Source organism: Podarcis melisellensis (genome assembly GCF_964234715.1).
Source record: "Podarcis melisellensis genome assembly, chromosome: 9".
In the NCBI taxonomy this organism is placed as follows: domain Eukaryota; kingdom Metazoa; phylum Chordata; class Lepidosauria; order Squamata; family Lacertidae; genus Podarcis; species Podarcis melisellensis.
Window position 1 is genome coordinate 72,531,385 of NC_138541.1, and position 15,137 is coordinate 72,546,521.

The 15,137-nt window shown below is 44.2% G+C and overlaps 1 protein-coding gene across 8 annotated transcripts in view; it reads left to right on the forward strand.

Moving 5' to 3' along the window:
• Positions 1-15,137, forward strand: part of PROM1 (prominin 1) — a 254,938-nt gene that overhangs the window by 133,591 nt on the left and 106,210 nt on the right. For 7 of the 8 annotated variants that reach the window (XM_081925575.1, XM_081925579.1, XM_081925574.1 and 4 more), the window contains exon 1: positions 8,252-8,401. The exons of the other annotated variant lie outside the window; for it this stretch is intronic. The gene's annotated coding sequence lies outside the window, so the exon portion shown is untranslated. Of the gene's footprint in view, positions 1-8,251; positions 8,402-15,137 lie in introns of those variants that run through there. 8 annotated transcript variants of the gene reach the window in all.

Consider the following 15,137-nt stretch of genomic DNA (forward strand, 5'->3'; position numbering starts at 1 on the left):
ACGATTTTCCCTATGGGCTTGCATCGCAAGACGAAAGCCCATAGGGAAATCTCGGGGACCTTTTTTTAAATGCTGGCGGTGGGAAGCAAAGCCTTTTCCCCCCCTCCGGACTTCAGAAGAGGTCCAGGAAGGCCGGCGGGGGCGAAAGGCTTTGCTCTCCACCGCCAGCATTTTAAAAGTGGTCCGGGATAGCAGGGAAGCGCTTCCCGCTATCCCGGACGGCTTTTGAAGGCAGGCGGGGGGAGCAAAGACGGAAAAGTCCTTCGCTGTCCCTGGGCGATCTTAAAATGCTGGCGGGCGGCAGCGAAGGCTTCGCTGCCGCCTGCCAGCATTTTAAAAGCCCCCGGGACTGTCCCGGGAAGGCAGGCGGGGGGGAAGCAAAGACTTTCACCCCCGCCAGCCTTCAGAAGAGGTCGGGGGACAGACTGTCCCCAGACCTGGTCTGAAGGCGGTTCGGTTTCCATAGGAACGCATTAATTGATTTTTAATGCATTCCTATGGGAAACCGTGCTTCGCAAGACGAAAAACTCGCAAGACGAAAAGACTTGCGGAACGAATTAATTTCGTCTTGCGAGGCACCACTGTATTATTTATTATTATTATTATTATTATTATTATTATTATTATTATTATTATTATTACCCAAACCACATTGTGATCATCCTTTGCCTCAAATGTAAGACCTAGCCTACTCAGATGTAACACCAGCTCCCTAAAATCACTGTGCATAGATGCATGTATGTAAAGTTTCTCCCTTCCTGACCACTTCCTTGCAAGGGTTTCAGCTGTAGCCTGGATTTTAAATTGAGGTTTGAAGTGGAGTTGAAGAAAGAACCTGATTAGCATTATCCATTGTCAGCATCTGGTAATGGAGAATTTTGTACTGGGGAGCGGGGCAGCCAGAAGATAGGGCTGGCTCAGTATGTTTCTACGGCTTGTCTCCAATTTGCAAACCACTGGGCAGCTGAGTGGATTTATGCAGATTCTGTATGTACAATTACAAGTGCAGGCATGTTCCAGCTTGAGCCACAGTTGGTGCCCCTCAGTTTAGCAATGATGCAGCAGGCAAGAGTTTGCTACTGTATGCTGAAAACTAGTGAAGTTGGGAAAAGGAGCAGCATGGTTTAATACAATGTTATTAAAACTTAACTTGCAACTCAATGCTATACAAAGTAAAGCATGCCGAAAAGTTTAGAAATCAATGGTCTTTTTTACAATTTTTTTTAACTGATTTTCCAAGTTTATAACAAACAAAACACACAAATAAAGAAAAAAGACATTGCAATACTATAAAAGGCAACAAAAAAAACATGTAAACACCTAATACTTTAAGACCTAGTTTCATTTTCATTGTTAACTGACTTCCTCGAACCCCTCCTTTACTGAGTTTCATTGAATCACTTTTTAACAGCTCTCCAATATCCTCTTTCTAATCAAATTGACACCTTTAATTTACAATCTTCCTTTCTTTTCATAATTATCTAAATCCATAGCATTTTACAATTCATTCTTACTCTAGTCCTAGGCCCATTTGATACTTTCAAGCAACTTCTACTTATTGTATGTTACAATATTTGGCTAAATAGTCTTTCAATTTCTTCCAATCTTCTCGATATTCCTCTTCTTTCTGATCGCGGATTCTTCCAGTCAGGTCGGCTAGCTCCAAAAAGTCTAACATCTTCATCTGTTGAAATCAATGGTCTTAGGGAGGCCTAACCCCACATAGAGTTCAGACTAAGTATGCATTTGCATTTCAGGAAAGGAAAAAAAGGGGGGGAGGATGCCTCAAACTCTTCGGGGTATATGTAGTATTTTATTTTTATTTTTAACGTCATTGCTTAAGGTTTAAAGAAGCAGCTTTGTATGCTGGCTTTCAGACCTGAGCAACTTATTTCAAAGTAACTCTGTGAAAGCAACTATCACGTTTGGTTTATAAGAAAAGGACTAGCTGCTCTGATTACCTGTCAAGATTACAGCTGCAAAACTCCCCTGGCTGCTGTTCCCGTTTCTAATCATGACTTGAGTTTGGAAATCACTGTGACTGCCTATAAGGTTGAACAAACAGCCAGGCGCAACACACCTCTTCCTTTTCCTGAGATACCTTTGTGTAAAGGACTGGGAAAGCACATATTTGTAGCTCCTCATCCACGCTCTGATTGTTCTGTCCCCCATTTTTTAAAGCTTGGCTTCCTAACATTTATTGGTGTTTGACTCAGGGTTAATCCTGTGACTGAAGTGTAAAAGAAGGTGTGGCCTTTTAACATTTTATTTTAAGGGCACATCGTCTTTGGGAGGTTACAAGCATCTTTTGGAAACCATGGCAGTGGCCAGTAAAAAAGAGTTTGGTTTTTTAGTACTATTTTTTTAAAGAAATGGCAAATTGCTGCAGGACAGAGGAGTCACCAGAAAACTTTTGGCATCACCGTATCACAGCAGGGAACATATAGGAGCAGGCAGTAAAAAAAAAAAGTTATTAAAATAATAATTTGAGGTGTCTTGGGGGCCAACACAAACCTTTTGGCATTATGACATTACAGAGGTGTGCCCACTGGAACAGAGTGATAGATGATAGATAGATAGATGATAGATAGATAGACAGATAGATGATAGATAGATAGATGATAGGTAGATAGATGATAGATAGATATAGATAGATAGATAGATAGATAGATAGATAGATAGATAGAAGATAGATGATAGATGATAGATAGATAGATAGATAGATAGATAGATAGATAGATAGATAGATGATAGATAGATGATAGATAGATAGATAGATAGATAGATAGATAGATAGATGATAGATAGATAGATAGATAGATAGATAGATAGATAGATAGATAGATGATAGATAGATAGATATAGATAGATGATAGATAGATAGATGATAGATAGATAGATAGATAGATGATAGATAGATGATAGATAGATTAGATAGATAGATAGATAGATAGATGATAGATAGATGATAGATAGATGATAGATAGATGATAGATAGATAGATATAGATAGATAGATAGATAGATAGATAGATAGATAGATATAGATAGATGATAGATATAGATAGATGATAGATAGATGATAGATAGATGATAGATAGATGATAGATAGATAGATATAGATAGATAGATGATAGATAGATAGATGATAGATAGATATAATACAAATTGAGTCGGGGTTTATGTGGCCTTCAGTTTGAAGCTTAGGAAACCCTGCTTGGAAAGACAATTTGTAAGACCTTTGCTGCACATACAATGGAATGTGGAGATAGAGGTCAGACCCTCTAGATAGTGTAGTGTAGTGGTTAGACTGGGATCTGGGAATCCCACCTGGCCATGAAGCTCACTGGGTGACCTTGGGCCAGTCACTGCCTCTCAGCCTAACCTACTTCACAGGGTTGTTGTGGAGATTTGAGGATGGGGAGAACCATGTACACCACCTTGAGTTCCTTGAAGATACAAGGTGGGCTACAAATGCAATAGTTACATATTTGGACATCCAAACCTCTCCCATCAGCTTCCCCAACCTGGTGCTCCCCAGATAGTCCAGTTGGTTAGAGTGTGGTACTGATAATGCCAAGGTTGCAGGTTTGATTCCTGTAAGGACAGCTACATAGCCCTGCACTGCAGGGGGTAGACTAGATGATTCCCAGGGTCTATGATTCGATGGAGATTATATTCAATCTCTGAATAGAAGGGTGTGCCTATTGCAGAATTTCCGGGCATTTGAGAAGATGAGAATGTCAGTTTGCATTTCTTAGTACAGAAACTATTGATCTGATGTGTAGAGATCTTTCCTGTTCTGCTTAGTTCAAGAGGGTTCTGGACGGTTTCTTCTCTATGGGAAAGAAGGTTATTGTTTGGGTTATTCCTTCTGAAAAGCAGAGTACAGCTGGCTTAAACTTGTTCTGTTATCTCTTTCTGTTGAGGTCATACTGACTATAATAGCAAAGCGAAAAGGAACCTAGGTCTCCACTTACTTTCTCTTTCTATCTCTTTGTTCTGGTGTGATGTTTTGTTCTGCAATTAGTGTTAAAGTTTAGTGTTATTATAAGTTATTGCAAATCTGCTGCAACTGGATTTCTTATGGACAGTGCCAATTCTGAATGTATTGGATTTGTGACCATTATGCTCATTTGCCTTCAGTAGCAGTAAAGCTCTGCTGGATGATATACAATGGCCTCTCGTCTATTGTTTGGGGATCCTGCAACGAGTTTAAGATTTTCCTCCACACGCACGGCAGAGAACCCATTCTTCAGATGTTTTGGAGCATAACTTCCATCGGCCCCAGCCAGTGACTTTGGTCAAAAACACATCTGGAGGCATCAGGTTGGGGAAGGATGCTGCACACGGTTTAGGACTGCATAAGAGCCTAGGGCTTGCCGATCAGAAGGTCGGCGGTTCAAATCCCCACGACGGGGTGAGCTCCCGTTGCTCAGTCCCTGCTCCTGCCAACCTAGCAGTTCTAAAGCATGTCAAAGTGCAAGTAGATAAATAGGTACCACTCCGGCAGGAAGGTAAACGGAGTTTCCGTGCGCTGCTCTGGTTCGCCAGAAGCGACTTAGTCATGCTGACCACATGACCCGGAAGTTGTAATCCGGCTCCCTCGGCCAATAAAGCAAGATAAGCGCAACCCCAGAGTCGGCCACAACTGGACCTAATGGTCAGAGGTGCCTTTACCTTCACCTTTAAAAAGAATAAAGACACAAGAAGCTTCTTTTAAAAGTAATAAGAAGTTTACTCACATTCAGTTCACAGCTGGATCCCTGAAGGCAGGCTTTAGCTTGTAGTTACAGATACAGTGTAGCTTACATCCTTGCAAGGATGGGCCCATGTGTTGCTGGCAGAGAGCCAGCAGTGCAGTCCAAGAGGAGAAAAGGCATCAAAAGAGGAAGGTAGCTCCGTGACTGGCCTTTTGTGGGGTCTGCAAGGGTCATGCCCACCTACCTGTTCACATGCAGGGAGAGGATGCTCCAGACCAGGTGTAACAGGAAGTTCAACCGGCTGGATCAATATCCTCCTGTCTGCGTCCACTCTATTTTTTTTTTTTTATAAATATTTATTGGAGTTTTTAATAAAAGAAATACAGAAATATTAAACAGCGTTACTTTGTTTTTACAAGATCTCATAACATCTTTGGGCTTCCTCACATCTCCCGCTCCCACTTACATCATTAATAAATTTTTATCAAGCAAATTATCATCTTATTTTCAATTTTATAACCACATATTTAAATACAATATAATAGTTCTCCTACAAATTTTGTTTCTCTTAATCTCTCTTATCATCAAATTCTGATCCAATTTAATGATGGCCAATTATTTATAACCAAGCATCCTTCTTAATATTCCACTAAATCACAATATTTCTGTAGGTAAATCTTGAATTTCTTCCAATCTTCTTCAATCATTTCTTCTCCCAGGTCTCGGATTCTGCCAGTCATCTCTGCCAATTGCATATAGTCCATCAGTTGCATCTGCCATTCTTCCAGTGTGGGTAGATCTTGTGTTTTCCAGTTCTTAGCGAGTAGTATCCTTGCTGCTGTTGTTGCATACATGAAAAATGTTCTATCCTTCTTTAACACCTTCTGGTCGACAATACCCAGAAGAAAGGCCTCTGGTTTCTTAGTGAAGGTATACTTAAATACCTTTTTCAACTCATTATATATCATTTCCCAGAAGACCTTCACCTTAGGGCAGGTCCACCAGAGGTGAAAGAATGTTCCTTCATTTTCTTTACATTTCCAACATTTGTTATCAGACAAATGGTATATTTTGGCAAGTTTAACTGGGGTCATGTACCATCTGTATATCATTTTCATTACATTTTCCTTCAAACTGTCTGCGTCCACTCTAGGCAAACAGGAAGTGATGTACCTGACTGCTTATGTTACATCCCACAAAATCGAGCACTAAAAAGCAGCCCATTGGATCAAGTGGTTTCTGGTGCTTCTGGTGAGATCTCTCAAGAGGTCTGTGGGACCTCGCTGGAACCTGCAGTTGCTTCTCCTTGCTTCTCCCCCTGCCAATGAAGAAGTGAGAAGAGCTGGTAGTGAAATATGCAGCATTCAAGGGTAAATACGGAAACCAAGGAATGGCAAGGACAGGAAATCGATGGATAAAGTAATTTATGGTCTATGTTAACATCTGCTCCCCCTCCCAGGTTGAGCACACATTAAATGAACTATTTATTGCCTTTTGCAGTTAGTCACCGTCCTTTGTGCAGATCTCCAGGGGGATCAATCCTTTGAACTGCTCCTTGCTTGCTTTTAAGCTTGCATTCCTGGCCGGGGTTTGGGACTGGACTCTGCAGGGCTCCCTTCTGAGCAAATGCACACAGAAGCAGCCTGCCAGGGAATCATCCCCTTGCAACCAGCGACGGACCTACATTTTAGGAGCCCAGAACTGATATGGGGCTTCCCTTCGCAACCAGCAGCAAGGTCTGGGGAACCCCTGTTATTTCTTTCTATGGGGTTGTTCGACGACAGATCACCACATTTATTTTTTTAAGTAAAAAATTAGCTACAACATCTCAGATTTTTATTAAAATAGCTGCACTGGATTATCTCACATGTCAAAGTCACTGGTGTGAATAAAAATATCCCATGCATTATAGTTTTCGAGTTATGGGGATGGATGAAAATTATGGAAAAATAGGGAAATGTAATATACATGCATGAAGGGACGCGGGTGGCGCTGTGGGCCTAGGACTTGCTGATCAGAAGGTCAGCGGTTCGAATCCCCGCGACGGGGTGAGCTCCCATTGCTCAGTCCCTGCTCCTGCCAACCTAGCAATTCGAAAGCACGTCAAAGTGCAAGTAGATAAATAGGTATCGCTCTGGCGGGAAGGTAAACGACGTTTCCATGCGCTGCTCTGGTTCGCCAGAAGCGGCTTAGTCATGCTGGCCACATGACCTGGAAGCTGTACGCCGGCTTCCTCGGCCAATAAAGTGAGATGAGCGCCGCAACCCCAGAGTTGGCCACGACTGGACCTAATGGTCAAGGGTCCCTTTACCCTTTACCTTTTAATATACATGCATGAGGCACTTTTTAAAGCAATTTTTTAAAGCGATATGGCCTAAAATTAATCTGGGGCCCCTCTGGGATTAGAGGCCCTGAAGTTTAAGTTTCTGCCTCTACTTGCAACCCCACATGCACTTGGGAAATGCCTGGACTCACCCCCTCCCAAGAGAAGCACATCATGGGGACTAAGGTCCCTTCAGCCCCCCCACTAAAATATTTGAGGTGGCCACCTACCCCCCCCCCCAAATTGATGGGTATTCCCATTCAAATGCGTGTGTGCACTGCACCATGTGATCCATTATGTGGGGCGGGGCTTACCTGGGTCCCCACAATATTTTATTCAAGTTGGCACCCCTGGCATGGGGGGGCAGGGAGGAGCATCTCTCCCCCCCCCCAAATCAATAAAAATCAATAAAAATACATAGCTAACTGAGGTTCTCTCCCACCAACAAAAGGCCTGGTGATGTGAAAAAAACACTTAGAATTTGGGTTCGGGGCCTCACAGGGGTCCGCTACGGTTGGAGAAGACGGGTGATTTCCAACCAAGGATTGAAAGAAACAAGTGGCTTTTCAAAAGCACAGATCCTTTATTCGGCTGCAACTGGGTTCCCCAGGCAAAGGTGAAAAAGGGTATGAGGGACCCCACCCAAAGCTAAGTTCAGAATACTTGGATACAATTATAAAAATAGTGATAGGGTAAATTGAGGAAATAGGGTAATGAGCATGCAGGGAGGAAAGAAAAACGCTTTATTTGACAATAAGGGGGGATTCGAAGGAGGGGAATAACGGGAGAAGCGAATTAAAAGGAGAGCAGGCTAAAGGCAAAATTGAGGAAAAGGTTTATACTGTATATGTCTCTTAGGTTGTCTTCATTTGGTTTATTTGGCCTTGGTTTTCAGCTTCTTTAGCTATTTTTCTACATCACTGGCTACGCCCACGACCCCTGGTTTGCAACCTGCGCCCGCAGGTGCCCCAATCCCGCTCATTTCCACGAAGCTCCTGCTCCCCACCCAGGAAAGCTGCCCGCTTTGCGCCAGGAATTGCGCCCCACGGCCTCCTTGCGCCCCACGGGCTCTAACTTCCAAGCCTGCCCGGCTCTCGCTTCGCATCCCTCGAACACCCCAGCTCGACCCACCCGCTTTCCCAGGCGCGCTCCCTGCGCAGGTGGCTCGAGCCCGCAACGCATCGGAGAGGGGCGGGATCGCGCTCAGGCGAGCGCGCGGCGGGGAAGGGAGGCCCGGGGGCGAGCAGATGCCGCGCGCAGGGGGCGGAGAAGCTGCAGCAGCAGCGGCGGCAGTAGCAGCGCGGGCGCGGCGAGAGCGAGTTTTTTACGCGGCTGGAGCCTCGCTCGCGGCGAAGGGGCGGGTGCCTGCGGTCCGGGTGAGTAGCCTGCGCCGCGCCCACCCTCCGCTCCGGATTGCGCGCTCGGGTTGGATGGGGGACCCCCCTCTCCATGCCCAAGCACGGGTTCCTAGGGCGGTAGAGCCTCTCCTGGGGAAAAAGGCGCAATCCTCGGGACTTTGCGCGCATTCCCTCCCCACCCCCAAAGAAAAGCGAAGCTGTGCAGCCCCGAGGGCACATACCGTGGGAAGCCTCGAACTCGGCGGGGCTTACTCCCGAGTAAATGCATGCGAGGCTCGTGCTGCAAAGGCACGCTTCTTCTTGGGAGATGGAAACAGGCGCAAGAGCGCGCTGCGCCCCGAGGCTGCCAGGGCGCTTCCTTTCTTCCAAGGGGCAGCAAAGGGGTCCCGGGCAGGAGTTAATTTCCCCGGGCAGGGCGCGCGCCCCTGCTCCGTTTGCTTTAAGGCGAGGATTCCCGCAGGGCTCGCTCGCCCTGGAAGCGCTGCTGCGCAAGTGGGCGCTGCCGTCGAGGGAAGGAAAAGGGACCCGGGTGGAAAGCGCCGTGGAGGGGCTCCCATTTCTCCCTGCAGGCTGAAGCCTCGCGCAGAGCCTGCCCTGGGCATTGCGGGAAGAAGAGAGCTGTTCGACAGCGCAACTGACTGGTCGTCCTTCCTTGCCGGCTTTTAAACAGAGCTTGGGTGGCCATCTGTCATGGATGCTTTAGTTGAGATTCCTGCATTGCAGCGGGTTGGACTAGATGATCCTTGGGGTCCCTTCCAACTCATAATTTCCTCTCACAGCACCTTTTGGAGCTCATGGCAAATGTGCGCCATTGACTGCCTTTCCGTGGATGTTTAGAAGATTGCTGTAGGTTGTGATCCACCAGCGGTGCATGCGCGGTGTTAGAGGAATTCAAAAGGTTGGGACTCGCTGCCTGAGAAGGGTTAGATTTGAGCTGTTATCACTTAGTACTGGAACAAGCACAGGAGTGAAAGGGAGAAGGGAAGGGACTTGGAGATCTGCCCTCCTTTTCTGCTCTGCAAATTGTTGCCTCAAGTCAGCTAGTCAAGAATTTGAATGTGTTTGGGTTTCATAAATTCTCCTAGGTCAAACCCCCCACTCAATCAGCCTTTAAATATAAACACAACTTTTCCCTGGCCGCTTCCAGATGACCTGTTTACTGAGCATTCCTTCCTGATATGCTGGCGGGGGGATTAGAGGGCAACTGCTGTTTAATGATCATTCGCTCTCATTTGTTTGTGGGGAGGTTAAACAGCTTTGCATCAAATCAAGTGCATTCCACTCACTTTCCTTATTGCAAAAAGTTCGATCTTTTGAGGAAGTGGGTTTGTTCCGCGGGACATTCAAATCCGCTTTAATCGCACAACCTGAATTTGCCAGTATGTGATTGAATCTCTCCCCCAAATTGTGACAGTCACACTACTGGGTTCACATCAATTTTTTATCCAGAGACTCTAGAGTGTCGTGCAGCAGGTTGCTTTTGGAAAGGAATTTCGAATTGAGCAATATCCAAGGCTAGTTTAGGTGAGTGTCTTAAATGCCTTACCTGGAGATAAGGTTAGTAGGGTGCTAGTCTGTACATGGAGTAACTTTCGGGAAGCTGTTGTTTTTTAGATGGAATATTTTCAGTTACAGATAGGTAGCCGTGTTGGTCTGCCATAGTCAAAACAAAAAAAATTCCTTCAGTAGCACCTTAAAGACCAACTAACTTAGTTGGTCTTTAAGGTGCTACTGGAAGGAATTTTTTTTGTTTGGAATATTTTCAGTTATGGCTTCCACTCAGATAGCTTTGGAATTGAAAAACTGGGTGTAGGAGCACTGGGCCAATCTTACGCATGAAGTCGCTTTAGATCATGGGTAGGCAAACTAAGGTCCGGGGGCCGGATCTGGCCCAATCACCTTCTAAATCCGACCCGCGGACAGTCCAAGAATCAGTGTGTTTTTACATGAGTAGAATGTGTCATTTTATTTAAAATGCATCTCTGGGTTATTTGTGGGGCATAGGAATTTGTTCATTCCCCCCCCAAAAAAATATAGCCTGGCCCCCCACAAGGTCTGAGACACAGTGGACTGGCCCCCTGCTGAAAAAGTTTGCTGACCCCTGCTTTAGATTAACACTGTTTCAGTACCACTGTTATAGGGTAGGAGGACGGCGTTTGGAATCCTGTTTGCTTTACAGAAGGTGCCAGCCACCCCTAGCTCTCTGTGGGATGTGCATGTCTACCATATTCACAAATACGGTAAAGCTCTTGGGAGCTGCCGTGCAGTGGCGTAGCGTGGGTTGTCAGCACCCGGGGCAAGGCAAGTAATTTACGCCCCCTAACCCGTGGATTTGCGCCCCCTAACCTGTGGATTTGTGCCCCCTAACCCCCAGAGGTTGCGCCCGGTGCGGCCGGCCCCCCCTGCACCCCCCACGCTACGCAACTGCTGACGTGAACAGGTTAATGCATAATGGGCAGCTACATATATTGCTTTTCCTTGGCACCAAAGAGGACTCTCCCACCCTTAGCACCTACTCTGTGTGCAGGTGTGTGGTGTCCCTTCTGATCTTGGTGGAAAGAGTGAAGAGATAAGCCTCTTCATTCCTTGGTGCTGCCTGCAGAGTGAGAGTTGGGCTTCCTCGCCCTTGTTAGCAGTTACGAAAAGGTAGATCGGCAGTTGCCTGCTCCTTATCTTAAGCTTATGCCTTTTTGGCTCTTAGAAGATGGACCCAGTGTATAGGTTAGCCACTGTAGCATCTATTTTCTATTCTCTGTCTATTCCAGCTGCCTAATTAAAATAAGGTAAAGGGGCCCCTGACTGCTAGGTCTAGTCATGGCCGACTCTGGGGTTGTGGCTCTCATCTTGCTTTACTGGCCGAGGGAGCCGGCGTACAGCTTCTGGGTCATGTGGCCAGCATGACTAAGCCGCTTCTGGCGAACCAGAGCAGTGCACAGAAATGCTGTTTACCTTCCTGCCAGAGCGGTACCTATTTCTCTACTTGCACTTTGATGTGCTTTCGAACTGCTAGGTTGGGAGGAGCTGGGACCGATCAACGGGCGCTCACCCCGTCGTGGGGATTTGAACCGCCGACATTCTGATCAGCAAGCCCTAGGCTCTGTGGTTTAACCCACAGCGCCACCCGTGTCTCTCTAATTAATCATACCAGGGATCAAATCTGGGGCCTAGGGCTTGCAAATATGTGCTGACCCACTGAGCTATGGTCTCTCCTAAGTACCGTTATCCAGTTTGGTACTTGATAACAAAGAACATCTACTTTCCATGCACAACTGCATGCTGGATTTATCAAGTTTGCACCTCACTTGTTATGGAGCTAAACGTTTAGCCCAGCCACTTGTTTTTATTAAAGGACTGTATCCTCTTCCTCCTTGTTAAATGCATATTAGAGTGTTCTCACCACCTTAAGTGTTGGTCCATTTCTCCCCAAGACCAAGATTATTGAACTTGGTACTTTTCCTGCTCTTTGCCCACCATAATTGTATAAACAAAAGTCTGGGTTAAGGCTTAAGCCCAAACTCAAGTGATAAATTATAACTAATGTAAGTTCCTAAAAGCATTGTTAAAAATGTTTGCTAGTTTAAAAGATAAACTGCATAACATTTATGTTAACCACTCCTCTTACCTGTGGTACAAAAGGAAAAAAAAGATTTCGTTCAGAAAAATTATCACCCTTGGATCTTAACCTTATCTTTTTTACTAGCTCTGGAGGACTAGTAAAATACTTATTACTGCTACCAATGTAGTTGCTCAGTCTCAGTGATATATTTCATTTTAATTTTGTTATGTTTATGGCGAAGGCTGAGACTTTGTTTCAACTTTATTATTTCATCGAACTGTCAGAGATGTAGCTTTGGGTTTTCGTTTTATTTTGTTTGTTTGTTGAAAAGCTCTATTTAATACTGCTTAGGCTTAGCGTACTTACGGTAACCAAATTTGTGTCATTGTCAGAGCAATAGTGAACTTTTCTTTTGTCTCTCATTCCAAAAATTAAATTAAAATTGTGATTTATTTATTAAAAGTGAGGTGGCAGTTGCTGACTGGCCAAAAGTAGTCCATAAGGATCGCCAGATATTCTCTCTACTCTTCTGAATTGAATTGTCTTCATGTTACTTCATTATCCAGCTTCAGTTCCATCTCAGCTTTTCGGACTGTAAGCTACTTGCAGGGCAGTGACCTCTCTCTATTTTTGCCTGAGATTAGCACACTGGCTAATTGACCAGGCAAGTGCTGTCAATTGACCACCTGTTATTTAACCATTGTCACATATCCCACAATGCCAAGAATGCTGCAGTGTTAATGGAAGCTTTTTTATTTTTCCTTGTAACGCCACACAATAGCAAGGCCCAAGAGCAGGGGTAGGCAACCTAAGGCCCATGGGCCAGATGCGGCCCAATCGTCTTCTCAATCCGGCCCGCAGGGTTTTAAAGGGTTTTTAATTTGTTGTTAGCCGCCCTGAGCTCAGCTTTTGAACCAGGAAGGGCAGGGTATAAATAAAATTATTATTATTATTATTATTATTATTATTATTATTATTATTATTATTATTATTATTATTATATTCCCCCTCCCTCCTCTTTGGCCTGGTAATCCAGGAACAACATCGCGTGTGCGTTCACACTGCAGAGGAAAAGTGTGTGACGGGTGAAAGAAGGAAATGTGTTTGTTTTGCTTGATCTAGTGGATGACTTAACACAGGATGGTGGACAGTGGGGAAAGGTGACCTTCCTGGATTCACAGGTGTCCTTTTGAGTTATTTGAAGGGGGTGTGCTTGAAGAACCCTGTATTTCAGTGGTTCCACTGCTGCCTGGAAGTCTGGTCTCAAAAAAGGGGGGGGGTCTTCTGGGAGGAGACTGGCCTCTGGGCTGTAGAGTAAAACAGAGTTCCAACTTGTCTTCCATTATTATTATTATTATTTTAAGAATATTTATTAAAGTTTTCAATGATAATACAATAAAAATCAAAAAGAAAAGAGAAAATAAAAATAACAGAAATACAAAAATGAAAATAATTTAAAAAACACACAAAATTTCCGTTACTTATTTCCATTAACTTATTTCCCAGACCTCCTCATACCTCCCTTTTTTGTATTCCAATTCAAATTGTTAGTTCAGCAAATCCTTATCAATAAATTTTAGCCTAATTCTAAACCTCCCCCCCCCCCATATTCTCTGCATTACAGCTGGAAACCATTTAATTTCTATCCAACATCATTCTAACATTCATTAATTTTGCAGTGTTTCTGTAGATAGTCTTTAAATTTCTTCCAATCTTCTTCCACCGACTCTTCTCCCTGGTCTCGGATTCTGCCAGTCATTTCTGCCAATCCCATATAGTCCCAACTTGTCTTCCATTATTTTCTATACATGCAGGAAACCACTGAATTAGGTCCTCTAGACTAGAGCATGGGCAGGCAAACCAAGGCCCCGGGGGCCATATCTGGCCAAATCACCTTCTACATCCGGCCCGCGGATGATCCAGGAATCAGTGTGTTTTAACATGAGTAGAATGTGTGCTTTTATTTTTAAAATGTATCTCTGGGTTATTTCTGGGGCATTTTTCCCCCCAAAATAAATTCCGGCCCACCACATGGTCTGAGGGATGGTAGACCGGCCCCTGGCTGAAAAAGGTTGCTGACCCCTGCCCAAGAGAAAGGGTTGAGCCCCATAGTCATGCGAGAGTAAACTTAGCAGCCAAACTATCCGCAATAATAGCAATCTTCTCCAAGCAGAAACAGAAACTTTGAACCACCAAACAACTTTGCTGATTCTTTATAAATTCAGTTAAAACAATTTCATAATGGAAAGAATTTGCTGAAATAAATAACTAAACTAGAATACAAAAAGGGAGGTGTGAGGAGGTCGATGAAACAAGTAAATGAAAGATAAAGATATGGAATATTGGATGTGTGTTTTTATTGTTATTGTTGTATTGGCTTGTATGTTTTTTTTCCTCTTTTTTATGTATTGTTATGTATGTTTTGGGGGGGAAATTCTTTTTTTGTTTTCTTCTTTTTTCTCGCTCTGTAATTTTTGAAAATTTCTAATAAATATCATTAAAATAAATAAATAAAACGATTTCATACTTTTCCACTATGTTACACTAACTGCAAGCACCAGCGTGTGTTTCTTTTTGTGCTAATAAAATTAATATTTGACCAAATCTTTCTTCACAAGTCACTTGAACAAAACCCTATTTTGACTGATGAAATGCCCAGTCCCAGGGCGTTTATATTTTCCCCAGGTGGAACTCAGTTCTGGCACCTCTCAGGTGGGCACCACTGCCATTATAAGAGAACAAGGGAGGTGTTCATGGTGAGTTCTGGCACCTCTTTTTCTAGCACGACACAATCCTATTGTCTCTTTTCCTCCGTGGCCCATGCAATGTAATTCCTTCATGACACCTAAGTCAAGCGGAAACTGAAGCAGGAAAGTGGGTGATGCCTTCAAATTGCAAGGCCAAATTGGGGGTAGTAAAGTGTTGTAAATTCCCCAAAGTTACTAGCCTGTGTTTTTGTTTTTTTCAGCCGCCCAGTCCATATAAAAAAATGGCAAGTCTTTTCTTTTTAAAAAGTTTTTATATTTATTTTTAAAAGCAGGATAAGCAACAACAATATCTAAAGTCATTTCTTACTGCCAATTGGCACGGGGCTCTTTGAGAAGCCTTGAGAAAGAGGAGGACTGATTCACACAACTGAATATGTTTTCTCCTCAAAGTCTCTCCTTTCTTTTCTCTCTCTCCCTGCCCCATCCCTGC